Raw genomic sequence first — 27,343 nt, forward strand, 5'->3', positions numbered from 1 at the left:
TTGCAAAAAAAAGTGAATAGATTTATAAGTACAATAAATATTCTGTAAACCAACCGCAAGCAATAGTAACTGGGCAATGTAAACAAAAAGTGGTGGGGAGGGGTGGCCTTGGATCCCAGCAACAAGGAGGATAAAACAGGAGGACTGGGCTTCCCTGGTGGTGCAGTGGTTGAGAATCCGCCTGCCAGTGCAGGGGACACGAGTTCGATCCCTGGTCCTGGAAGATCCCACATGCTGCAGAGCAACTAAGCCCCGTGCGCTACAACTACTAAGCCTGCGCTCTAGAGCCCACGAGCCACAACTACTGAGGCCGTGTGCTGCAACTATTGAAGCCTGCGTGCCTAGAGCCCGTGCTCTGCAACAGGAGAAGCCACCGCAGTAAGAAGCCCACGTACCACAACAAAGAGTAGCCCCCACTCATCACAACTAGAGAAAGCCCATGCAAAGACCCAACACAGCCAAAAATAAATAAATTTATTTTAAAGAAAAACAAAACCAGGAGGACTACCAGAGCCTAGCAGGGTGCCAGGCCCATCTGGAGACCCAATAAACAGTTATTAAAGGAAGGGAGAGTGTGGAAGGATGGAGGATGGATCAAGGGATGAACGTTGGGGTGAATCTGTGTGTTCCGGTTGAGTGGGGACTGGGACTCTGCTGAGCTTGGCTGGGACCCCTTAGCTGGGGCAGCTCTGCTCCATGTGGCTTCCATCTTCCTCCTGGGACAGCGAGTTAGCCTACGTACGTCCTTTTCATGGTGATGGCAGAAGCCAAAAAGGGCAAGTGGAAATGTCAAGTGCTTTTTCAAGTCTCTTCTACCATCCCATTGACCAAAGCAAGTTACATGGCCAAATTCAGAATCAACAATAAAGGAAATATACTCAGCTTTTTGGTAAGAGAAGATAAATTCCCAGGACAAAGGGTGTTACCACAGGGTAGAGTGAAGAATTGGGACCGTTAATAAAATCTACCATTCGTTCCATAATGAGCCCACAAGAAAATACTCATAAAGTGTACCCAAGAATTTACTTTCTAAACAACCAGCTGACCACATGCTTGGCCGAAAAGAAAAGAGAAGATTCTGTCATTCAAGGTTTGGTATAAAAGGGGGATATCATTTTTACCTTAAGCCTCGATGTAAGATGGATTTGAGTTCAAGTTTGAGTCTGCCATTTGTTGGCTGTGTGACCTTGGACAAGTTATGCTCACTCCATGGCGAACGTCCATTCTTCTGGCCTGCCTTCTCCCAGTGACAGCATCCAGCTTTCCTCTGGGAACTTCCTTGCCCTCATGGAGTAATTTTTTTTATGTCATTATTATTGACAGTATAGTTGACACTAGTGAGCTCTGTGACCCTGAGACATCCATTCCTGAGCCCATCAGTAAAACTGGGGGAGAGTCAGATTAGGTAGCTCCCCGCGCTGGGATCTCATCAGCTCACCATTCCAACACCAGTTAGCCAAGCTGCCAGGCCTCCAATTCTGACCTGCAAGTGAAGGTTTCCTTGCAAACATGAAGTGCTATGATTGTACTTGTATTTAAAAAGATCATGATTATGAGCAATGCCTGTAAAACTAGACAGCCCGAGTTTGTAATCCTGGTTTCATCCTTACAAACTGGGCAAGTTCTAAAGCTTTCAGTGTCTCAGTTTCCCCATTCATAAAACAAGGGTGATCTTATTCACTGCATGGGCTTAAATTGTGAGGCTTAAATGAATTAACACATGACAGCTAGGTTTTCTTTTTAAAAATTCAAAGCTGTGTTCCTATTATACTGTGGAATTTAATACCTTGCAAACTTAATTAGTATTTTCATTTTCTCTGTCCTGCCTTCACATTTTGACAGTGTTTGGGTCAGTTAAATTAGGCTGGTCTTGGACTTCCCTGGTGGCGCCGTGTTTAAGAATCCGCCTGCCAATGCAGGGGACACAGGTTTGAGCCCTGGTCCGGGAAGATCCCACATGATGTGGAGCAACTAAGCCTATGCACCACAACTACTGAGCCCAAGGGCCACAACTATAAAGCCCATGCACCTAGAGCCCATGCTCTGCAACAAGAGAAGCCACCGCAATGAGAAGCCCACGCACCGCAACGAAGAGCAGCCTCCTCTCGCCACAACGAGAGAAAGCCTGCATGCAGCAACGAAGACCCAACATAGCCAAAAATAAATAAATGGATTTTTTAAAAATTAGGCTGGTCTCTGCAAAATTCAAATCTCAGAGGGGGCTGACATCCAGACTTGCTGACCTCTTCTTCCATCCTTACACACCACTGACACTTATGTCAAAAAGAAAGCAGAGAGCAGTCTGGCCTGGGAGTCATTTGCTGCAAACGAATAAATCCTGAGAAGGTTGAGGGTGAAACCTGCATTCCCCCGATGCCTCAGTCTACCGTCCTCCAGTGACCAGGCTCAGGCAAGCACCAACTCCTCCCTCCCCCAGTCACCCTCCAGCCTCTGGTGAAGTTCATCAGTGCCGACATCTCCCCTGATCTCGCCTTCTTAAAGTGCACTTGGCACACTTACAGCCTCCCACGGACGATACGGGGTCCCCCCGGCACACAATCCACTTTCCCCTCCTGCTTCCTGCTGGAGCCGTGTGTGTGACAGGAGAAACCCAGATCAGTCTTACCGCCATGAGCTCCTTCTGCCACAACTGGAACATCCTGGGCTCTCAGAAACTACGTCAGAAGGAAGAGAAATGGAATGAATAAATGTCTCCATTTGCTACTGTCAGCAGACAAACATTAACAGGAACATTTAGGGGAGGGTGGCCCCTGTTTAGAAATGTGTAGGGGCATCTCTGCAAAGGTTCCCAAGCTAAGGTTTAGCACAGAATGTTGGAGTTAAAATGACTTTAAAGATCTTTGAATCAAACCTCCTTATTTTACAGATGGGTAAACTGAGGTCCAGGATGGTGAGGGCACGCAAACCATATTTTCCAAGTGACTTTAAAGAAGCTGGAAATGTTTAGTGTTCTTTCCCTGGGAGAAGACAGCATCCAGTGGGGACACACGTGTTGATCTTTAAATACCCAAAAGGTGATCCAATGAAGAAGAGCTTCTTAAGAAAACAAAATGTCCAAAGATGAAACAGTTGCCCCCTAGATGCAGTGAGTGCCCTAACCCTGGAGGTGCCCAACCACAAACTGAGAAATAACGTATAGAAAGAGGAGAAGCATCAAAGTGGGAGCAGGGAAAATGGCTAAAATGATAAGGGCAGGAAATACCAGTGCAGAGCGCGTATGGGGCAAGTGGAGCTCCGGACACTGCTCACGGGAGAGGTAACGGCACAACCACTTTGGAAAACTGATGGATGGTTTCTGATAAGGTTAAACTCACCTCTCCCCTATGATCTAACAAATTCACTCCCAGGAACAGACGCAACACAAGTGCGCACGCATGTTTCACCAAAAGACATTTAAGAGATGTTCTTAGCACGTTACTCTTCATAGCCCCAACTCGGAAACTACACAACTGCTCATTAACAGTGAAATGAATAAATAAATGTTAGTATATTCACACAATGGAATACTATATAGAAGTCCCAGAGCTTTCTCTATAAAGGGCCAGATAGTATCTCCAGCTTTGTGGACCTTATGGTCTTCTCAGCTTTTGTCTCTGTAGTGCAGTGCAGAATGCAGCCATAGACATGTACAGAACTTAATTGGCATGGCTATGTTTAAAAACACAAAAACAAAAAACTCCACAACTTTATTTATGAAAACAGATGGAAGGTTGAATTTGGCTTGCCAGCCGTAGAATGCCAACCTTACAATACAGTAATAAAAATGGACAATCTATAGCCACACCCAACAATATGGATGAATCTCACAAACACAGCGTTGAGCAAAAGAAAGCAGACCCAAGAGCACGTACTGCACGATTCCACTTATATAAGGTACAAACACAGGCAGAGCTACAATTGAGGCTGTCGGAGGTCAGGATGGTAGTCATGCTCTTGCAGGGTGAGCAACTAGAAGGGGGAGCGAGAAGGTTCTGGGAATGCTATTTCCCATCTGGGCCCTCAGTATATAGTGTGTTCAGTTTTTGAAAATTCATCAAGGTGCAGAGTTATGATATGTATATTTTCCTTCTTTCTTTCTTTTCTCTTTTTCTTTTTGTGACGCCGCACAGCTTGTGGGATCTCAGTTCCCTGACCAGGGATTGAACCTGGGCCACGGCAGTGAAGGCATCAAATCTCAACCACTAGACCACCAGAGAACTCCCTGATATGTGTACTTTCTGAGTGTATATAAAAAGATGTTCCATTAAAAAAAGGTTTTCCACGAATTAGAAAAGATACGTGTTAAAAAAAAACAAAAACACATGCACCCTAATGTTCATAGAAGCATTATTTACAATTGCCAAGATATGGAAGCAACCTAAGTGTCCATCAACAGATGAATGGGTACTTCCCTGGTGGCACAGTGGATAAGAATCCACCTGCCAATGCAGGGGACATGGGTTCAATGCCTGGTCTGGGAAGATCCCACATGCCGCGGAGCAACTAAGCCTGCGCGCCACAACTACTGAAGCCCAAGTGCCTAGAGCCCGTGCTCTGCAACAAGAGAAGCCACCGCAATGAGAAGCCCGCACACCACAACGAAGGGTAGCCCCCGCCCGCCACAACTAGAGAAAGCCTGCAAGCAGCAATGAAGACCCAACGCAGCCAAAAATAAATTAAAAAAATAAAAATAAAAAAAATAAATGGATGCATGTAGCTAAAAAAAGAAAAACAGAGGAATGAATAAAGAAGATGTGGTACATATATACAATGGAATTACTCAGCCATTAAAAAGAATGAAATAATGCCAGTTTCAGCAACATGGGTAGAGCTAGAGATCGTCATACGGAGTTAAGTCAGTCAGACAGAGAAAGACAAATATCACTTATATGCAGAATCTAAAAAAAAAATTGATACAAATGAACATATTTACAAAACGGAAACAGACTCATAGACTTAAAGAATGAACTTATAGTTACAGGGGTGGGGGGAAGGGTGGGGGGGAGGGATAGACTGGGAGTGTGGGATTGACATGTGCACACTGCTGTATTTGAAATGGATAACCAACCAGGACCTACTGTAGAGCACAGGGAACTCTGCTCAGTATTATGTAACAACCTAAATGGGAAAAGAATTTGAAAAAGAATAGATACATGTATATGTATAACTGAATCACTTTGCTGCACACCTGAAATTAACAAAACATTGTTAACCAACTATACTCCAATAGAAAATAAAAAGTTAAAAAAGATGTGAGATATATATATATACATACATACACACAACAGAATACTACTCAGCCATAAAAAAGAATGAAATTTTGCCATTTGCAGCAACATAGATGGACTTGGGTATTATGCTAAGTGAAATAAGTCAGAGAAAGACAAGTACTGTATGATATCACTTACATGTGGAATCTAAAAAATACAACAAACTAGTGAATATAACAAAAAAGAAGCTGACTCACAGATATAGAGAACTAGTGGTTACCAATGGGGAGAGGGAAGGGGGCAGGGGCAATATAGGGGTAGGGGAGTAAGAGGTACAAACTATTGATGTTAGGCATAAAATAAGCTACAAGGATATATTGTACAACATGGGGGATATAGCCAATATTTTACAATAATTATAAATGGAGGATAACCTTTAAAAATTGTGAATCACTATATTGTACACCTATAACATATAATATTGTACAGCAACTATACTTCAATTTTTAAAAAGCGTTTTCAATTTTTAAAAAGTTAAAAAATAAATAGGAGCAGGACAGCTGTTGGCTTGTGGTCTCCGATTTGTGACTAATTCCTAGACACAAAGTTGGATGATAACAAAGCTGGAACTAAAACCCAGGTCTCTAGCTCCCAGTAAGGAGCAGACAAGGAACTGATGCTCAGTGAACATTTCTGTGTGTAAGCCACATGCAGCATTCAATCTTCTTAATAGCTCTCAGAGAAGGCATTATGTGCTCATTTTTGCAGATGAGAAAACTGGGGCCCAGAGTGGGTATGGATTTAGCTAGTTAGCGGCAGCAGAAATGTCATCTGAACCCAGGACTGTCTGATTCCAGCCCCATGTTCTTAAGCTGCTCCACAAGTTTTAAATGCAAACATGGTTCTTCTTATATGAATGTTGCATGAGCATAAAAACAAGCTGTGAACTTCATGTTAAGAAATATTATCCAGGTATCACTGGCTTTGGCTGCCGGCAGCCAGAGCTGCTAAATCTTATTGGGGGATGGCTCTGCCGGATGCTTCTGGGCAAACCCTGGCCACGGGCACAGCCGGGAGGGAGAACACAGGGCCTCCACAGGCATTTTCACTGTGCTTTCTCTCTCTGAATCAAGTGGGGTGGGTGGGAGTGGGGGAGAAAGAGGATGGAGTGAGAACCAGGTGGGATTCTGGGTGAGGCAGGCACACTGAAGGTGGAGGGGCTCATCCCAAGCTGAGCGAGCTTGAACCAGAAAGCAGAAGCAAAACTGGAAGCTGGAAGCCATGCTTCCTTCAGGAACCATTTCTCCCTCACATTTGCCTCCATTTCTGAGATGACCCTCTCCCTCTCCCCCATCCCCCACCTCCAATACCGGTTGTAAAAAGCGAGAGAAACGTACCTCCTCATCCAACCAAGAGAGGTGTAGGATGAAGGTCTACCTTTCAGTATTTTGTGACTATTTCAATTTATTTTCAGTAGTTAAAAATCGGGAGTTACGTGGAGGAAACTTAAATGCATATTTCCAAAGTGAAAGAGGCCTGTCTGAACAGGCTACATACTGTACAGTTCCAAAGATATGAACATTTTGGAAAAGAATAGAGACAGTGAAAAGATCAGTGGTGGCCAGGGGTTGCTGGGAGGGTAAGTGAAGAGGGATGAATAGGTGGAGCACAGAAAAGTTTTAGGGCAACGAAATGACTCTGGTTGATACTGTGTTGGCAGATACATGTCATTATACATTTGTCTAAATCCATAGAATGTACAACGCAAAGAATGAATGTAAACTATGGCCTTTAGTTAGTAATGATGTATCAATATTGGTTCATCAATTGTAACCGATGTACCACGCTAAGGCAAGAAGCTAATAATAGGAGAAACTGGAATGGGGCTGGGGGAGGGAGTATATGGGAACTCCCTGTACTTTCCATGCATTTTTTTCTGTAACCTAAAACTTCTCTAAAAAATAGTCTATTAATTTTTTTTTTTAAGTCAGGTGAGTTCATGGGAAAATCTGGATTTCTGGCTTCAATGGAAAAATGTGGTCTGTGAACACAGAGCCGGCTGCATTCCTTAGTCTGCCAGAGTCTAGCAACAATCAATCCCGTGGAAGAAGCACAGCTTTTCCTCTGGGGTTCCCTCTATTAGGACACCCCAATTTTGTCAAAGCCAAAACAAGCCAGTGTCACACTTTTATGCTGTCCATCTGGACTTTGGGGTCATTGGAGTTTGGGATGCCAAGGCTGAGACCAGTAATTTAGTGCGATAGGTTTCAAACTGGCTTCCTCAGAGACCTTCCTGCCTCCGGGGGTATTGGGTTCGGGGAGGAGAGGGGGAAGTGTGCGGGCTCTGGCCCCCTCACTGCTGCTTCTCCTTTATCTGCTGGACCTGTTGGACTTACTGTATAGGATGTACTCCAAAAAAGTGGTCTGTGGCTAAATATACAATGCCTAGGGTTTTGAGGCTCCAAATGGCAGTGTCCGGCTGAAGGTGATTGCTCAGGGGGGAGGTGGTGTTACGTCTCTTGTCTCTCTTAAGTTCCCTCTATCAGACCCCTCAATTTCCATTTATGTCTCGTCACTAACAGTTCATCGTGGTGTCACCCATTTCTGATGTGACTGGTTTTGAGGGCTGTTTCCTGCTGATGGAACATCCCTTCCCGTCTGTGCAGGACTGCCTCGTTTCCTGCACCAGCTTCGTCCTCCTGCCACACCGCTCCTCCCAGACCCTCTCAATTCAGGGTTAAGGCCCAGAGATTTTATTAAAAGTAAACGAAAGCATGTAGGCCTGATAAACATTAGATCTGTGAGATGCACTAGGAAAATGAGACCTCTGCACGAAAACGAACTTTCAATGTGCTCGCTCTTGGGAAGTCCCTGGCGGTCCAGTGGTTACGCATGGTACTTTTACTGCAGGGGGTCCGGGTTCGATTCCCTGGTCAGGGAACTAAGATCCCACAAGCCACGGTGCAGCCAAATAAAACAAAACAAAACCAAGCGCTTGCTCTTGTTACAGAGTGTGGGGAAGGCAGATGGAGTCCCACAGCACCTTCCTGCTCCAGGAGGCCCTTCGGGGGCTCTGCTGTAAGCTGCTCTTGGGGTCCAGGCTCCAGGTTCAGAGCCTCTGGCCTGCCAGGTGCACCGTCTGTGTCCCCTTTGAGCTGCTCACGTATCACACTGCTCCCTCCACTTCAGGCTGCTCTTATATACCCTCGTGACTGGTCTTTACTTTTAGGAAAGAAGTTTTCATGAACTTGCCGCCTCTCCAGTGCGTCTGTCTCCTACACGTGTCCTGTATCATACTGCTCACTTTCTTTTCATAGGTTGACCATATATATATCACTCAGTCATAGCATCCCCAAAACTTTTTTCTTTTTTGGCCACGCTGCCGGGTTTGCAGGATCTTATCTCCCCGACCAGGGATCGAACCTGGGCCCCAGCAGTGGAAACTCAGAGTCCTAACCGCTGGACCGCCAGGGAAGTCCGACCAGAAATGTTTATAAAGTAACTGTTATGCACCAGACGCTTGGAAGAAGCTGGTCTTTGTCCTCAGGAAGCTCATCCTCTTGATGGAGACGACAATCATGTGAAAAAATAACTGCTGTAGGAGTCCCACACTTACCGCGTAGTAAGCACAGGAAAGAGAGGGGTGGGTGTGGGGCGAGCAGAGCGCAGGAGGGAGCAGCTAAACCCACCCCCAGAACTAGGGCAACAGCTCAGAGGTGAAACCTGAGCCAGTCTCAAAGAGCAAGTGGGTACTTGACCGGAGGGGCGGGGCATCGCCCACAGAGGGCATGCCTGGGCAAAGGTGTAAAGAACATCACCATGTGTTTCAGGAAAGGCTGGTGCCTCTGGGGGCCAGCATGCAGCGACTGCCTGGGCAGAGAGACGTTTTGCATCCGAGGAAGAGCTGAGCTGGGGCAGCTGCTTAGTCCGAGGGCATTAGGGATGGTGGGAGGGAAGCCGAAACTTAATCCCCTTATCAGATCAGCACAGCCCGGTCCTGCCTCTGCTCTGTCCTTCTCACCGTGTCAGCGGCTTGCCACAGGGGCGGTGAGCCACACCTGCCGCTTGTCCTGTGCTGGAGCGAGCTGGTAGAAGTAAAGTCACGTGGGTACGAGTGTGTGCTTGTCACCTGTTCCTCCTCTATGATTTATTAGGGTCAGCTGTCCAATTTGTGCTTCTTCATATATCAACTTCATCGTCATCTTCCAATGTCCGGACTGGAAAACAGGAGTTTTTATCTGGGTCCATGGCTTTGGGGGAATGTATCAACATCCTGAAATTATGTACAAGATTGTATTAGCATGGGCATTTTTCCCAGGGAAAGGTTCCCAAGCTTTTATCAGAGCGTTAAACGAGACCCTTTTTTCTGAGGCCCTTTTCATTGGAGGAAAAGGCAAACAAAACCTCCCAAGAGCCGTGGATGCTTTTTCCCAAGAACATAAGTACAGGAGCAGCACTGAGATCAGCACTGAAGTTGGACAGTGGGCGTAGCTGATCCTAAGTCCAGTCAAATAAATACGTACTTCAAAAACCACTTTGCTTACTAAAATTCAAAATAAAACGTGATCTTTGACAATGCTGGACTATCTAGTGTAACCATTATAATAGCAGTTCTAATTGGCCTTTTCGTATGTATTTGTGTGTGTTTTCATATTTTATTACCTTTTTACTTATTAAGGGATTTCCTCTCATACCTAATCTGCAAATGAAACACTGAGGGAGCAGAGCAACCTGAGGGCGTGGGGTTTTGTTTGTTCGTTTGCTATAAAATAAGATCAATAAATCCCTCATGAGGGCTGTGATAGAGATTAAGTGCATGTCATGCCATTACTGGTAAAGTAAAGCTGACCTCATGATCCCAAGAGGGTGAGACATGATTTTCACTGGTTCCAGGGTTGCACGAAATAGGAGTCAGAATTTTTAAAAAGTAAAAATAACGACAACAACAAAAATGTCAAATGATATTGAATGCCGACTGTAAGTCCATCCCTGATTTATGCACTTTATAACCATCTCAGGAGGCAAGGCATCGGATCCAAGGAGGTGGGCAGAGACAGATAAGGCCCAGCCTCCAGTTTTAGTCGGAAACCGAGGGACTCAGGCAGCTGAGAAGCAGACTGAGAAGCAGGGACCAGGGCTCAGCTGACCCCAGATGTTAGAACTGACATTCATTAACAGCGTCATGAGGGTGAGAGTGAAGACCATGGCCACAGAACCCCAGTTATTAGAATGGGAACATGGTAGTTAGGGAGAGAAGAACGGATGTGGGTTGAGAATTTAAAATGATCACACCCCGGCCACCTACTGCAGGTGGCCTTGCTGGTATGTTCTTTCCAGCACTGGGTCCATTTTCATGAATAATACACTGACGCTCATGACCACTATCCATGTGCAAAGGCAGACACATTCACACATCAGAAGGTTTGGGGATCACAAACAAACATTTCAGGGCAGGACATGGGGGCCCTGCCGGCTGTATGAGAGTTCAGTTTCAACAGTCGATACCTTTGTTTTACAAACTTTGCTGCAAGTGGACTCGAGTGATTATTTGAGAGTGATGGCTTTTCCACTGCTCCATAGAGCTGGATTGGCCTGGGCTGGCCTCCAGGTCCCCTGAAACCCTCCAACACCAGCAGTTCTGCCCAAATTGACCTCTATACTGAGGCTCCCTGTAAGATATCACTTGGAAAAAAAAAAAAAAAAAAAGGTTTTGCTGTTAGAACAACTTTTTCTTTTAATTTGAAAACATAGTTCTAGGGCTTCCCTGGTGGCACAGTGGTTAAGAATCCGCCTGCCAATGCAGGGGACACGGGTTTGAGCCCTGGTCCAGGAGGATCCCACATGCCGTGGAGCAACTAAGCCCATGCGCCACAACTACTGAGCCTGCACTCTAGAGCCCACGAGCCACAACTACTGAAGCCTGCGCGCCTAGAGCCCGCGCTCCGCAACAGGAGAAGCCACTGCAATGAGAAGAAGCCGGTGCACCGCAACGAAGAGTAGCCCCCGCTCGCCGCAACTAGAGAAAACCCACGCTCAGCAACGAAGACCCAATGCAGCCAAAAATAATTAATTTAAAAAAAAACCACCTTTTAAAAATATATAAATAAGTAAATAAAATAAAAACACAGTTCTGTTGATCTTTCCATAATATTCTGTGAAGATCAGTGGAATGGGGCACTGAAATCAATGACACTCATAGTAAGCCGGTCAAAAGCAGCGGCTTGTTAAGCCCAATAGGGACAACTCTTCAGACTTAAGCCAGGGCTCTGTGTGTTCAGTCTTCAGGGATCAACAAAGTTAAACAGATACAAAATGCTGGGGCACGGGAGGTGTCAAAGACTGTGTCTACGAAGTAATGAGTCCTTAAGGAATAGCTCCCTTTCTGACACGTGGTTTTTAGTGCTCATCATCTAGGTTCTTTATGCACATGCAAGTTGGGGTTGCCCAGCTGCGGCAGGGGTGGAGGTGGGGTAAATCTGAGCAGGATAGTGAGGGGCTGAGGCTGATTAATTCATTTTAGTTTCCAGTCAGAATGGGTCTGGGGTCGGACACGCGTACCGAGGGTGATGGGTGGTGGATACAGGAGGGGTCTGACACTGCTGCACCCAGAGCCCCCATCTCTCAACTCCTAGGCTAGTAATTGCCTACAAGAGCAGTGAGTTTCCTGCCTGCTTACTTTGTATGTATTTATTTTATTATTATTTTTTTTTTTGGTCATGCCACGTGGCATGTGGAATCTTAGTTCCCCAACCAGGGATCGAACCCGCACCCGCTGCATTGGAAGTGCCGAGTCTTAACCACTGGACCGGACCGCCAGGGAAGTCCTCAGCCTGCTTACTTGGTATCCCACCAATTAGTCAAGCAAAGAATGCAGTTCCCTCAAGATAAAAGAGCAAAACAAAACAAAACAAAACACACACACACAACCATTTTTGGGCAAGGAAATCGCTCTGCATTGTGTTGCTGTTCAGGTCTCTTGGTAGAACTGTTATGGTAAACACCTGGCGCCCCACTTCATTGATTCCCATGACAGACCGAGGCCAAGCCTCACCTTGTCATGATCTTCGTTCCTCCAGTCTAGTGTTGCTTGCATCTCAGTTTCCTATCAACACACAGAGAACTAAATAATTTCATGAGCATTAAGAAAGAAAACAAACAGGTAGGACTCAAATTTCCCCTAAATGACTCCATCCAGCCTTCCTCCCCAAGGTCCCCACGCTGTTGAAATCAGGCAGCTCTAAATCCAAATGCTGAGCTGTCATCCTCAAAAGCCGTTTGGCCTTAGGCAAGCCCAAACCTTCTGAGTTTCTGTCTCCTTATCTACAAAATGAGATTAATAATGGTTATCTTGGGAGGAGCTGGTGAGGATTAGCTTTTAATTTGATCATTAATCCATTCATGCAATCCAAATATTTGAACACCAGCTCTGAGCTGGAGATGAAGTGCTGAGCAAAACTAGACATTGTCCCTTCTTCTCAGGGAATTTAGACTCTAAAAGGGGAAGCTGTCCTGCCCACAGATGATGCCAATAAATAGTGTCCACTTTCAAGCTGGAATAATTGCCAAGAGGAAAGTAGCACAGTTTCCAGGTGAGGGAGTGTAAGAGGGCTCACTCAGGTGTGGAGGGTGAAGGTGGCAAGGGTGCAGAGCAAGAAGTCTTCCCGTCAGGGGGCTTCCCTGGTGGCGCAGTGGTTGAGAGTCCGCCTGCCGATGCAAGGGACACGGGTTCGTGTCCCGGTCTGGGAAGATCCTACATGCCGCGGAGCGGCTGGGCCCGTGAGCCATGGCCGCTGAGCCTGCGCGTCCGGAGCCTGTGCTCCTCAACGGGAGAGGCCACAACTGTGAGAGGCCCGCGTACCGCAAAAAAAAAAAAAAAAAGAAGTCTTCCCTCAGGAAGACACCAGAGCTGATCAATGGGAAGGGTTACAGGTAATTAGGCAGAAGCAAGGGAACTGCTTTCCAGGCAGAGGGAACAGCATGTGCAAAGTCCCCAGGATGGGGACAGCAAGACATTGGTTGAGGAATTCCCAGAAGCCAGTGTGGCAGGAGAGCAGAGCGATGGAGAGAGTGGTAGGGCCAGGCACAGGGCCTGCACTCAAAAGCAAGCTTCACAAGTCCTTCCAGGGTCAGAAAGAGAAAACCAAGTATCGTATATTAATGCATAGATGTCGAACCTAGAAAAATGGTACAGATGAACCAGTTTGCAGGGCAGAAATAGAGACACAGATGTGGAGAACAAATGTAGGGACACCAAGGGGGGAAAGTGGCAGCAGGGGGGTGGTGGTGCGATGAATTGGGAGATTGGGATTGACGTGTATGCACTGATATGTATAAAATAGATAACTAATAAGAACCTGCTGTATAAAAAAATAAACAAAATAAAATTCAAAAAAAAACCAAACCAAAACAAAGAAGTCCTTGCAGGAAAAAAGTCAACAGGCACAGCTGAGCCTGCTAAGAGTCACCAAAATCAAAAACACCTTCAGGAGATACAGGGTGGGTATGACTCCAGGGGACAGTTCCCGGTGAGCTTGAGGGAGGTAGAGCTGAAGCCACTCTCCTTCCCTTCCTTTTATATTGTGAAGTCCATTGGGGGCCATCCTGAACGGCCTCAAGATGGACAACTCCACAGACCCTGGCCGGGTTTGCAACCTGTAAATATCTATCAAGAATATTCTTGTTACCTGAAAACTGGGTTCGCCTCTTGGTGGGTGTCGAGCCAAAAGACACAACCAAGCCAAAGAGTAGGAGAAGGAAGGATTTATTACTTGCAGCAAGTGAGGACAATATCGGGGGAACTTTCCCAAAGCACTGTCTCTCCAAACAGCTGTATTGGGGAACTTTTAAGCTTCATGCATGTTCATGCATGTTCATGTACATGCATGTTCATGAAGGAGCTTGGGCTGTCAACAGAGTCAGAGCTTTAGTTGACTAATCTCAGGAGGGTCAGAAAAGGTCAACATCATCACCTCTTAGGTTCCAGTTGATCTGGGGTTGGGTGCTTTAGGCTAATCTTTACCATACCATTGAAACAGATTGGGAGTCTTCACAACTGATACATTATCTTTTTTTTTTTTTTTTGCATTACGAAGGCCTCTCACTGCTGTGAGAGCACAGACTCCGGACGCACGCAGGCTCAGCGGCCATGGCTCACGGGCCCAGTCGCTCCGCGGCATGTGGGATCTTCCCGGACCGGGGCACGAACCCGCGTCCCCTGCATCGGCAGGCAGACTCTCAACCACTGCGCCACCAGGGAAGCCCCTTCCCCCCCCACCCCATACATTATCTTTGCTGTTGTTACTTCTCTTGCCTGGTAACAGTTTGTTCCTGCATTCTTTTGTTCCCTTAAGATCATGAATTACTGAGACCTGTTCCAGGGCAAGCACTGTGGCCAGGCTTAGATCACAAAATGGCTTCTCTCCTGTCAAGAAAGCCATGCCTACTTCCAAAAAAAAAAAAAAAAAAGGTATCAAGTATGTACAGATTGGGAGTCAAAAGTGTGTGTAGGTGTGTGCATGTTAGGGTAGCATGGGGGTAAGGAATGGAGATGAAAATCCTAGGTAGCTGTAATCAGACAAAGAAGAACCAGGATTTGGAATTGGGAGATCTGAGTCTGCCACTGGTTAGCTACATAACCTTGTGCAGGTCACAGCACTGTCAGAGCCTCGGCCTCTTCATCCATAAAATGAGGATAAGAGCAATCCCACCCTGGGGTGTTGTGAGGGTCAGAGTTATGCATTCCTCATCTTCTGGGTACTAAAGACCACACCCTACGATGAGGTTCAGAGATCGAGGGAACAGCCTCTGCCTTCGAGGAGCTCACAGTCTAGGTCCTAGACTCTATGAAAGAAACAAGGATATAGATAATTCCAAACAATGCAATGGGCACGGAGCAAAAGGAAAACGCAGGCATGATGGCACTGAACCTGGAGGCTCCACGAGTAGCACAGGCTGCTGACTCCGTCCTTGTCCAGCTGTTCCAGCCTGAGCTCCCTGCCTGTTCTCGCCTGGAAGCTCTCTGCACACTAGAGCCTGTGGGCAGGAAGTGAGGAAGGATTACCACCAGCAGCTCTCAACCTGTGCATGGCAGCTCTGCATTAACACCAAACCCTGTGCCCTGAGTGGACTGACTTCGAGGTGAGTGTCCCCCGATTTCTCAGAACTTCCCTGAGCAGGACCAAGGCCAGTTGCCCCCATGATGACTTGCTTTTCATGCCCCCTCTTAGTGACTCCTTCCCTGCCTCATTTCATTTTCCCAATCTTTTAACAATTCTTTCTGGGGTCATTACATAGTAATCTCCTAGCACTCAAATCCTTGTCTGGGGGCCTGTTTCCCTGGAAACCCACTGGAAGGGGGGTGAGACAGAGTCTCTGGAATGAAGGCTCTGACCTGAGCTCGCTGGGCTCTGAAGGTAAACACAGTTGACCACCCCTAACCCCCGGGCACGGGTAAGGCATCCAAATTAGCATCACTATTAAAAGAAGAAATTGACCAAAGCCAGGTCGTTGAACCAAGGCACGTCCATGAATAACGTGTTTTGGGTCCAATGACAGGAAGTGAGTCTACACCAAGAAATTAAACAAAACAAACCTTTATACAGATAGTTTGAGAAGCCCAAGCTTAGAATGCCCCATTCCCTTCTTAGCCATGTCTTTTTGTTTGTTTCTTGTGTCCACAAGCTAAACAACGGTACTTTGTCCCAAGTCTTTCCCAGGATAGGTCAATGCAGAGAAAAAATAAAGCACAAGGGCCCCTTGCATGGAATTTAGCCTCAGGCCTCCGGAACCATGGGATGCTCTGGCCTTAGGAAGGACCCTCTCTGGCCCCCAGCTTTCCAAGGGCTCCAGCTCACGTGCTACCCCTCGGGAGGGCTGGGAGCCGCATCAGCACAGCCTGTTAATCACCCCTTGGCAGAGCCAAGCAAGCAGCTCTGGGAAGCCAATTAGTGGAACAATGTCTAGAAGACTGAGTACCAAATAACATCAGAGGCAAGGGTTGATGGCACCTTATCTACCAGAGCCAACCTGTTAGCATGGCTTTGAAGATGTTTCTAAGGACAGGGTGGAAAATTATTAACCTCGAATTGCAACCTTTCTCCACCCCTCTCCAACTACAGTATCCAACGCAGCCGGGGCCTTACACACAGTAGGTGCTCTGGAAAGTTTATAAATACATAAGAGAAAAATATGTTACGTTTCTATTTTTTTTCTTTTGATTTCCATCTTAGTTGAAGACCTTCTCTCCGATACAAAGAAGCAAATTTCAGATATGTAGTTGGATGAGTGGGTCAGCACCTTATTTCATTCAAGTTGCAGCCCAGTTGTTTTTTTTTTTTTTGAGGAATTAAAAACAACTGTACTGTCTTACAAATCAAGTCTTCACAAGAACAGAAATGTGGCTCTAGAAACAATTTAGAGCCCACCTATCCCTTTACCAATCCCAAATTCTCCCCCATCGTCTCAAAAGGCTTGCAGATATTGTACAAGACCTGGGCTTAGGGAACAAAAGTCCTTCTTGGTGGGAGGCTTCTCCATCTATATTGACTCCTTCCCGTCAGAATTCAAACCAATTCTTGCTCCCCCCACAGTCCCTCACTGTCCTCCTCCTCCTGTCTCTCCCCACCCTGCACAAAGTTCTTTTTTTTTTTATTTTTAAAAAAGATTTAATTTTATTTATTTTTGGCTGCATTGGGTCTTCGTTGCCGCACACGGGCTTTCTCTAGCTGCGGCGAGCGGTGGCTACTCTTTGTGTTGCGGTGCACGGGCTTCTCATTGCGGTGGCTTCTCTTGTTGTGGAGCACGGGCTCTAGGCACGTGGGCTTCAGTAGTTGTGGCACATGGACTTAGTTGCTCCGCTGCATGTGGGATCTTCCTGGACCGGGGCTCGAACCCATGTCCCCTGCATTGGCAGGCAGATTCTTATCCACTGCGCCACCAGGGAAGCCCCAAAGTTCTTGAAAGAATGATGCTCCATCCTTACTCCGTACTGTATTTACCTGTCACATCACCTCGCTCTGGCTCCTGCCCCAATACTCCTCTGAAAGTGCTCTGGCCAAGATCTCTGACAACCTCGTCAACCTTAGGTTGAGTAAAGCCCTTCTCAGGTCTGCACCGTACCTGCCTCTCCGCCGTGTTTAGTTCTTCTGATCCTCCCTTTTTCTCTCCTCTCTTCCTTGGCTCTCGTGACATCACGCCCTCCCCACTGCCTTCCTGCCCCTGCACGGCTCCACTTCAGTTGGCTTTGCCAGCCTGCTCTTTTCTGGCTGTTTCTTAAATGTAAGCGTAGGTGTTTTCCAGGATTCTTTCCCACATCTTCCGTTCTCACCATTCACAATCTTTCTGGCAATGGAGACATCCACTGCAGATTCATTACCATCCATATGCAGGTGCCTCCTAAAGCCATCTTCAGTCTGGACCTCTCTTCTTAGCTCTGGACCCAGAAGCTTCCAGATCTAGACTGGTAGGGAGGTGCGTGGGTCTAGACCTCAGCGCCTGCTTCTCCTCCTCAGCCTCCGCAGGGTAGTGAAGATAACAGAACCCACTTATCTACTTCTTTCTACTCACCAAGCACCTGGGGAGCTATATCTCCGCGAGGCCCTGCCAAAATTTACACTTCCCTTCTCTTCTGAGCAAAGGAGGACACTGATTTTTTTACTGCAAAGCGACAGAAAATGCAGGCTCTCAAGAGAAAATGACAGGGATGGCCAAATGGGTTTCTCACTCCTGCACACACTTTGCATTGCATGTAGTTATTGCAAAACATATTACCGCATATTTAGAGACTTAAAGCTGTACACATCTATTATCTCACACTTTCTGTGGGTCAGAAGTCTGGACACGGGTTAACTGGGTTCTCTGGTCAGGGTCTCACCAGACTAGAATCAAGGTGTCATCTGGGCTGGGGTCCCACCTCAGGTTCGGGGTCTTACACTAAGCTCACTGGTTGTTGACAGGACTCATCCCCTTGTGATTGTGTGGTTGAGACCCCCATTTTCTTGCTGGCTGTTGGCTGGGGCCCACTCTCAGCTCCTTGTCATGTTGCTCCCTCTCTAGACCGGCTCATGTGGCAGATTAATTCTTCAAAGCCAGCAGGAGAATCTTTTGTACTTTAAATCTCTTCCTTATGAAGTGCCAGGTCCCTTTAAAGGGCTCACCTGATTTGGTCAGACTCGCTCAGGATAAACTTCCTTTGGAGTAACTCAAAGACAGCTGGTTTGGGACCTTCACTGTATCCACCAAACCTCTTTCTCATTTTACCTAATAACCAAAATGAAACCCATCCTATTCACACTCCAGGGAAGGGGACTCTGCAAGGATATACTCCAGGGGTCAAGAGTCTTGAGCCACTTTGGGATTCTGCCTAGCACATCTCCCTATTTTAATTCTTCCATGACATGCAATACCAAGTCATGTCCGGTGTCACCTGCATTGCTCTTGTACTGTGCTGCGAGGGGTTGTGCAATGTGCCAAGCTTGCCTGGCTATGGAGATGGATGAAGAAAGATTCTGCCCTGAGTCTACAGCTGAGCAAATATTCCAGCATGGAGAGGGTCAAGGTAAGTGTGAAAGATGGCTTTGAACCTATTACTGTCTCAGGACAGAAATGGCAAAAATTGGGGCTGATGATAACATGAAATCACAACTTTTTTTGCCTAATTTGGATAGGAAAAGTGCCAAGTACTCCCAATTTTTATAGAAAAATTCACCATAGGCAAACGTGATTTCTAGGCAAAGGAGATTTTATCAGGGGATAAAAATCTTTCTGCCTTGCAGGTTTGAGGATCTGAAGTAATTCCACTGAAGTAATTTCCACAAGGGCTATCAATAAGAGCATTGTCTTACTTAATCATCAAAAAAGTTCTGATTTATATAGAAAATGGATATACAACAAGGTCCTACTGTATAGCACAGGGACCTATATTCAATATTCGGTGATGAAACATAATGGAAAAGAATATTAAAAAATAATATATGTATATATTTTATATATATACACATATATATATCACTTTGCTGTGCAACAGAAACTAACACAACATTGTAAATCAACTACATTTCAATTAAAAAAAAAGTCCCGGAGCTTCCCTGGTGGCACATTGGTTGAGAGTCCGCCTGCCGATGCAGGGGACATGGGTTCGTGCCCCGGTCCGGGAAGATCCCACATGCCGCGGAACGGCTGGGCCCATGAGCCGTGGCCACTGAGCCTGTGCGTCCGGAGCCTGTGCTCCGCAACGGGAGAGGCCGCAACAGTGAGAGGCCCGCGCACCGCAAAAAAAAAAAAAAAGTCCTGTGACATGAGTATGTTACTATTCCCATTTTATAAATAAGGAAACCAAAGCTCAGAGAGGTTAAGTAACTTGCTCAAAGTCACAGAGCTATTAAGTATAGAAAGATAGGATTGATGGCAGGTCTGTATGGTTCCAAAGCCCTTGCCAGTTACCATTCGTGAGGTATTATCCCTCGTTCTTACCTCAGTCCCTGTGCATGTGCTCTTCTGGATCCCTTGTGTCCAATACTTCATAGGGATGCCCCTTCCATGTTGCATTGGCCCAAACTGTAGAAATTCTTTCTTAATTTGAAATCTACCATTCTATGAAATTTCTCTGAATTCTACCCTTTGCAGCACGTGGGAAAAGCAACCAACCAACCAATGAAAAGAACTTCCTCCTTCTGATAGCCATCCAAATATTTAAAGACGGCTCCCAGGTTCCCTCTAAGGTGAAATATTCTCAGTCTTCTCACATGGCTTGATTTCCAGATCATCCATAATCCCACTTGTCCTCTGCTCATTTCTTGGTTTATCATTTCCCTCTTAAAATGAGACACTCCAGGTTGAAGAGTATTTCTGCTCTAATGAGTCTAGAACACTGTGAGAACATCACCCACTTGATGTGGACACTATGCTTGTATTAATACAGCCTATAATCACGTTAGCTTTGCATGTGGCCACATCACATTGTTGGCTCAAATGAAGACTGCACTTGGCTAAAACTTTGGGTCTTTTCCAACTACACTGATGTCAAGTCAGATTGTCTCAATGCTGACCTTGTGTTGCTGAACTTTTTCTAACCTACTGTTTTTCAATAGTTTCAGTCCTCTTTTGGAACATGTTTAAATCCTTCTACGTGTGAGTCTGCAGTGCAAGGTATAAACTCTTCGTCCAGTTCTGGGTCACATGTACAGTTGATAAGTATGTTTTCTTCCTCTTAATCCAGATATTTATCAAGTGTTATATGGGCAGGCTGAAGCATTGAGTTCTTTGAGGTTGGCAAGACAATTTTAGTAACCTGACAGCTTTTAAAAAACATTAACTGCTTAATGGAACCAGCACCCATGCCTTGTGAACTCTGAGGTGTGGTATGTCTGTGACATTCTCTTTATCCATGAACCTAGTAACTCTCTTAAAAATGGAAATAAGACTAATGAGAAAAAATTTCCATGAAAAACCATGCTGATTTTTAATCATTACTAATGATCACAAACCATCTGCTAACATTCATAGCCTACTGCTTTTAGAGGATTGATGCTATTATAATTTGTTCCTGGAGTATACCTTCTTCACTTTTCTAAAGATCATTAGACTGTTTGGAAACCTTGTTTAAGCATTCTTTCTGAAATTTCATTCATGTAAATAATTGGCTTATATGAATATTTTTCCTAATAGATTTTCTAAAAAATTCAACACTTCTCCAAAACACCAAATCGGCAAGGTCCTAACAAGGTTTCCGACTACTATTATTTATAACACACATACCTCCAAAAGAAAGCTAAGTATACCAAGCTTGTGAAATACAGTTATGGAACTTAGAACTGTGAAGAAACAAATCAGGTAAATCACAGCCTCCAGGTCAGCAGGGATGGAATCTAGGCCACTCGTTTTACTTCTTATTTTGAGATAATCTTTTCTGCACTCTTTCTGGGGCCCTGGAATTTTGTGTTTTTAATTCCTTTTTTATCGTAATGAGGCATCATCATTATATTAAGCTCTGAGTAAACCAAAGGAAATGTAAATTAGTCTGAAGCATTTCTGGTCTCTGGTGCTGGTTGAAAGCCGCTTGGGCTTCAGTCTGGATGAAGTCCAGAATTAATGAAAGGTGGATGACAATGATCAAAGCTTATTTCTGATAATGGATATGCCTGGTGTGTTTGGATAGTTAAATTTGTCCATTTTACTATAATATCATATTTCATTGCATCTTAAAAATATCTGGGATTTGAGGTAGTTTTTTAAAAGCATTTTGAAGTTTAAAATACATTATGTACACAAAGCATAAAATGTACATATAGAGTTGAATAAATTATTGTAAAGTGAACACCCATGCAATCACCCCTGGGCCAAGAAACAGACCCTTCTGTACCCCTGGAGTGCCCTCTATATTCTACCGATGACCGTGTTCTTGCTGTGTCCTCACACGACAGAGAGAGAGAGAGAGAAAGAGAGAGAGAGAGAGAGAGAGAGAGAGAGAGAGAGAGAGAGAGAGAGAGAGAGACAGGGAGAGATCTTTGTTCTCTCCTTATAAGGACACTGTCCCATTATGAGGACCCCATCCTCATGACCTCATCTAAAAGTAATCACCTCCCAAAGGCCCCATCATATGGTAGTTCTATTTTTAGTTTTTTAAGGCTTTTCTATACTGTTCTCCACAGAGGCTGTATCAATTTACATTCCCACCAACAGTGCTAGAGGGTTCCCTTTTCTCCACACCCTCTCCAGCATTTGTTGTTTGTAGATTTTTTGATGATGGCCATTCTGACTGGTGTGAGGTGATACCTCATTGTAGTTTTGATTTGCATTTCTCTAACGATTAGTGATGTTGAGCAGCTTTTCATGTGCCTCTTGGCCATCTGTATGTCTTCTTTGGTGAAATGTCTATTTAGGTCTTCTGCCCATTTTTTAATGGGGTTGTTTGCTTTTTTGATATTGAGCTCCATGAGCTCATAAGGAGTGAACTAAGTCAGAAAGAGAAAAACAAGTATCGTATATTAACGCATATATGTGGAATCTAGAAAAATGGTACAGATGAACCTATTCGCAGGGCAGGAATAGAAACGCAGACGTAGAGAATGGACATGTGGACACAGGGGGAAGGGGAGGGTGGGATGAATTGGGAGATTAGGTTTGACATAAATACAGTACTACGTGTAAAATAGTTAGTGGGAACTTGCTGTATAGCACAGGGAGCTCAGCTCAGTGCTCTGCGATGACTTAGCTGGGTGGGAATGGGGGGGGATGCAAGAGGGAGGGGATATATGTATACATAGAGCTGATTCACTTCACTGTACAGCAGAAACTAACACAACATTGTAAAGCAATTACACTCCAATAAAAAAAATTTTTTTAAAGTAATCACCTCTCAAGGGCCCCATCTCCAAATACAATCACACTGGGGGTTAAGGTTTCAGGCTATGAATTTTGGGAGACACAATTGAGTCCATAGCTCTGAGCAAAGAGGATAAAGTTTTATAATGACTGTTTGGCCATTTGTCCAGCCTTCTGCTCCGGTACAGCACCTATGGTAGCAGGAATATGTTCAAAACAAGGTATCCTGCACATAAAAATCTATGTACATTGTGTATGGGTGGAAGCGAGGGAAATGCAAAATTGAGGAGTGTTGAGAAATGAGGGAGAGAGACAGGCAAAAGCCAGTTTGGAGGTGGGCTGGGCGTCCTGCATTTACAAAAAAGTAGGGATTTTATCTCCTGAATGACTGGGAGCATGAAAAAATAGTCAGTGATGTAGTCACACATGGTTGGCTGTTAGCTTTAAGAGCTACAAAAATGTTCATTCTAACGACCCCACGTTGGGGAATTTATCCTAAGAAAATAAACCAGAAGATCAAGAGAGGTATGTACACAAAGACATTTATCACATTATTTACAATAATAAAAACTGGGAGAAATCCACAAAAGAATACTTAAGTAGTTATTAAGTAAATGTTTGTTGAATGAACCAATAAATTCTTGCTAATATAAAGCGACAATTAAAACACTGAAGTCCAGGTTAACAAAAAACCTTTGAAGTAGGTCAAATAAACAAAATATAAAATTATAACTACACACTAGTACAACTCTGTAAATACAGTGACAAAAGATGGACAAAACTAGGAGTAAATACAGATCAAGATGACCACAGACTATTTGTTAGGTTGGTGCAATTATGTGCCACCGACGTATCATGTCTACAAAAGATACTGCCATTTTACAAATAAAAAGCAACCCATCTTGTGAAAGGTAATCTGGTCAGCTTGACTGCAGTCACAACCTCACAGAGTAGCCTTTGTTTGTAGCCAGCCTGAATAAACACTTGGCTTTCAGTGACACAAGTGAATTGATGAAATACTTGGGGTCAATATAGTGGAAAGAAGGATGTGTTTTATAATGTAGCACAGAACAACGTGGTAACTGGGGGAAGCAGGGTAAAGGAGGAAGAGGATTTGAGCTGTTAAATGAACTACATGCTTCAGGACAAATCATCCACTATCTCCCATTAGCAGGATGAGAAACAGGGAACCTAAACAGTATGATGGCTGAGCAGAACTGTGCTTATCCTCCCTGGAAACAAACACTGGAAAGAAAGAGAACCAGATACTTGGCACTAGTTAAGACATTACTGGATTGTGCCATTATAGCTCATCGGGTAATACGTTCCCTCAAGGTAGAGCTGTAGAATTTCAGAGCTAGAAAAGGGGTTAGGTGATTCAGCCAAGGTCACACGTTGATGTTTAACACTGAAATAGAAACACAGCCTCTCTGCTAATGGGTGGGGTTGTGTTCATGTCTTGCTAGTTGTTTGGCATAAGGTGTCCAGCACTGGAGCTTGCTGGTCGTTGAGTGGAACTGGGTCATAGCGTTGAGATGGAGATCTCTGGGAGAGCTCTCACCAACTGATATTATGTGGGGCTGGGAGGTCTCTGGTGCACCAATGTCCTGAACTCGGCTCTCCCACCTCAGAGGCTCAGGCCTGACACCCGGCCAGAGCACCAAGACACTATTTACAATAGCCAGGACATGGAAGCAACCTAAGTGTCCATCGACAGAGGACTGGATAAAGAAGATGTGGCACATGTATACAATGGAATATTACTCAGCCATAAAAAGGAACAAAATTGAGTTATTTGTAGTGAGGTGGACAGACCCAGAGTCTGTCATACTGAGTGAAGTAAGTCAGAAAGAGAGAAACAAATATCCTACGCTAACACATATATATGGAATCTAAAAAAAAAAAAAAGGTTCTGAAGAACCTAGTGGCAGGACAGGAATAAAGACGTAGACATAGAGAATGGACTTGAGGACACGGGGAGGGGGAAGGGTAAGCTGGGACGAAGTGAGAGAGTGGTGTGGACATATATACACTACCAAATGTAAAATAGATAGCTAGTGGGAAGCAGCCGCATAGCACAGGAGATCAGCTCGGTGCTTTGTGACCACCTAGAGGGGTGGGATAGGGAGGGTGGGAGAGAGACACAAGAGGGAGGGGATATGGGGATATGTGTGTACATATAGCTGATTCACTTTGTTATACAGCAGAAGCCAATGCACCACTGTAGAGCAATTATACTCCAATAAATATGTTAAAAAAATACTTCATAGAAGTAAGAAAAAAAAAAGAAGATCTTTAAAGGAGTTTTACTAGCTGAACTTGTGGGCATTTTTGGAGAATATTTTTTCTTTAAAAAGATGAACACAAGCCAAGGTTTCAGGCAAACAATGAGCAAGAAATTCCCCTTCATCTTGGAAGTTCATTACAAATCCATTGAACACTCTGGAATGTATGGAATCAGAGAGCAATATCCAGAAAAGTGGCTGAACGGCAAAAATTAGGAATTTGCCCATTGATCAAGGTTTGCCCTATTTCATAGTATCAGGCAAGACTAAAATTCCAAAGTTGACATGGATGGATTTCAGAATATTTAAGGTTAAATGTAAACTCTAAGTCAGAGGTTTTATTCTTTGGACTAACTGAAGAAATTGATGGAAGATTTTTTTATTATGTTATAAATGGAGTTTTGCTTACTACTCAAAGTAGTTCTCCTTAAAAAACAAAACAAAAAAACTCCCCTGTAATTCCGAATATATAAACCTTTCAAAATAGATAAAATAGTAAGACACCTATTTTTAATACTTATTACATTTTTTCTTTTCCATTATAGTTATTACAAGATACTGAGTATATAGTGCTCTGTGCTATACAGTAGGACCTTGTTGTTTATCTAATTTATTCTCCTCTCCTTTCCCCTTTGGTAACCGTAGGTTTGTTTTCTATGTCTGTGAGTCTGTTTGTTTTGTAAATAAGTTCATTAATATTTATTACATTTTAACTCATATTTAAAATCACATTATCTAAAAATATATTAACTAGACATATCGCTTTTATCCATTTTCACTTTACCTGAAACAATATTTACACTCTACATCAATGTCTCTGGTACTACTAGAGCCACTTTGGAATACAATTTGTCATAAAAAAGGAAAAAAAAAAGAAACACAGGCTTCAGAGTCACAGGGACCAAGTTTCAAACTCCAGAACCACTGCTTTCTCGCTATTTCAATTATGCACTCCCTCAAACTACAACTCCACCACAACATGTCAAGGGCTGTCATCCTCCCCCTACCACCAGTGAAGGGGTCCTCACTGCCAGCTGGACAGCAAGTGGTCCATCTCTAAAATCCCATTTTATTTTATTTTAAATTGATGTCCAGTTGATTTAAAATGTTGTGTGAGTTTCTGGTGCACAGCAAAGTGATTCAGTTATGTATGTATTTTTTCAGATTCTTTTCCATTATAGTTTATTACAAGATATTGAATATAGTTCCCTCTGCTATACAATAGGTCCTTGTTGTTCATTTCACATATAGTAGTTTGTATCTGCTAATCCCAAACTCCTAGTTTATCCCTCCCCTCCACCCCACCCCCCTTTCCCCTTTGGTAACCATAAGTTTGTTTTCTATGTCTGTGAGTCTGTTTCTGTTCTGTAAATAAGTTCCTTCGTATCATTTTTTTGATTCCACATATAGGTGATATCCTATATTTGTCTTTCTCTGTCTGGTTTACTTCATTTAATATGATAATCTCTAGGTCCATCTATGTTTCTGCAAATGGCATTATTTCATTCTTTTTTTTTATGGCTAAGGGAAATCCCATTTCAGAGTCGGCTTTCCAGGTACCAACTGGTACTTCCAGTACCAACTGGTACTTCCAGTACCAACTGCCTCAGACTGAGACCCCTGCAGACAGACTCTGAGATGGGGAGCTGCCTGTTGAAAGTTTGTAAGGAAGGAAGGAACGACGGCAGGAACGGGTGGAGGGAGAAGTTGGGAAAACTGACGCTGGCCGTGAATTGGGATGGGATACCGGTGACAGGGGACATACTCCTGGTATAATATTTCTGGCACTACAGAGGCATGAGGAAAATGGTAACTAGAAAGACAGTGGAATTGGCTGCTACAGAGTACCACTGATTTGATGGAAAGAGGATACAGTTTCAGGATGAGATAAGGAGAAGGGCTCCTATTCTGCAGAGTGAATTGTGGCAGACAAGTTGTGGGGCTGGAGCTGCAGTGGCTGCTTCCTGATTATGCTGGTTTTCCCCTCGACCAGGACAGTGGCAACTGAGGCTCTGGAGCTGCCAGCTCCCTTGGCAGCTCAGGTTGACAGTGTGGCTTTGGTTTTTGCTCCTGGAAGCTCATGCCATATCTATTTCTTTAGCCCTCCCAAGGATTCTGCAACTGAAGGCTGGTCAATTCCAACCCAAGCCTGTTGGATTTCAAAACTCATGTTCTGTCCTCAACACCTCACGGTGACTGGGAGGACTGAGCTTCCATTACCTAAAATGAACTAAGTCAAGGAGAGGACACGTAGTTGGAGGGCACTACAGGGGGAAATGTGCTCAGTTGTAGGCACAAGGAACTTGAAATAAGACAGCTGATGGGACAATCTAGCAGAAATTTGAGGGTGAGGGATTGGCTCTTATTAGAGAGCCCGGGACTAAAAATGTAGATTTTGAATTCTCTCCTAGAAGTGATGGTTGACAGCTTGGTCCTGGGTATGATTGCCTAGGAAGAGTGTAGGCAGAGAAAAGGGCTGAGAGGAGGACTGTAGGCAAGGAAATGGATGCAGTGGAAAAAATAAAAGCA

The 27,343-nt window shown here is 44.5% G+C and overlaps 2 long non-coding RNA genes across 3 annotated transcripts in view; both read right to left on the bottom strand.

Moving 5' to 3' along the window:
* Nucleotides 1–5,703: 5,703 nt before the first annotated feature.
* Nucleotides 5,704–12,817, bottom strand: LOC116742543. The gene is made up of 3 exons (XR_004346508.1): nt 12,262–12,817; nt 10,716–10,892; nt 5,704–9,483 (listed from the first exon to the last, which is right to left on the bottom strand). It is a non-coding gene; the product is annotated as an uncharacterized LOC116742543 (long non-coding RNA).
* Nucleotides 12,818–14,652: 1,835 nt separating this feature from the next.
* Nucleotides 14,653–27,343, bottom strand: part of LOC116742544 — a 78,587-nt gene continuing 65,896 nt past the window's right edge. For both annotated transcript variants that reach the window (XR_004346509.1, XR_004346510.1), the window contains one exon: nt 14,653–15,242. This is a non-coding gene — a long non-coding RNA (uncharacterized LOC116742544). The remainder of the gene's footprint in view (nt 15,243–27,343) is intronic.

This window comes from Phocoena sinus, chromosome 17 (assembly GCF_008692025.1).
Source record: "Phocoena sinus isolate mPhoSin1 chromosome 17, mPhoSin1.pri, whole genome shotgun sequence".
NCBI classification, from domain to species: Eukaryota; Metazoa; Chordata; class Mammalia; order Artiodactyla; family Phocoenidae; genus Phocoena; species Phocoena sinus.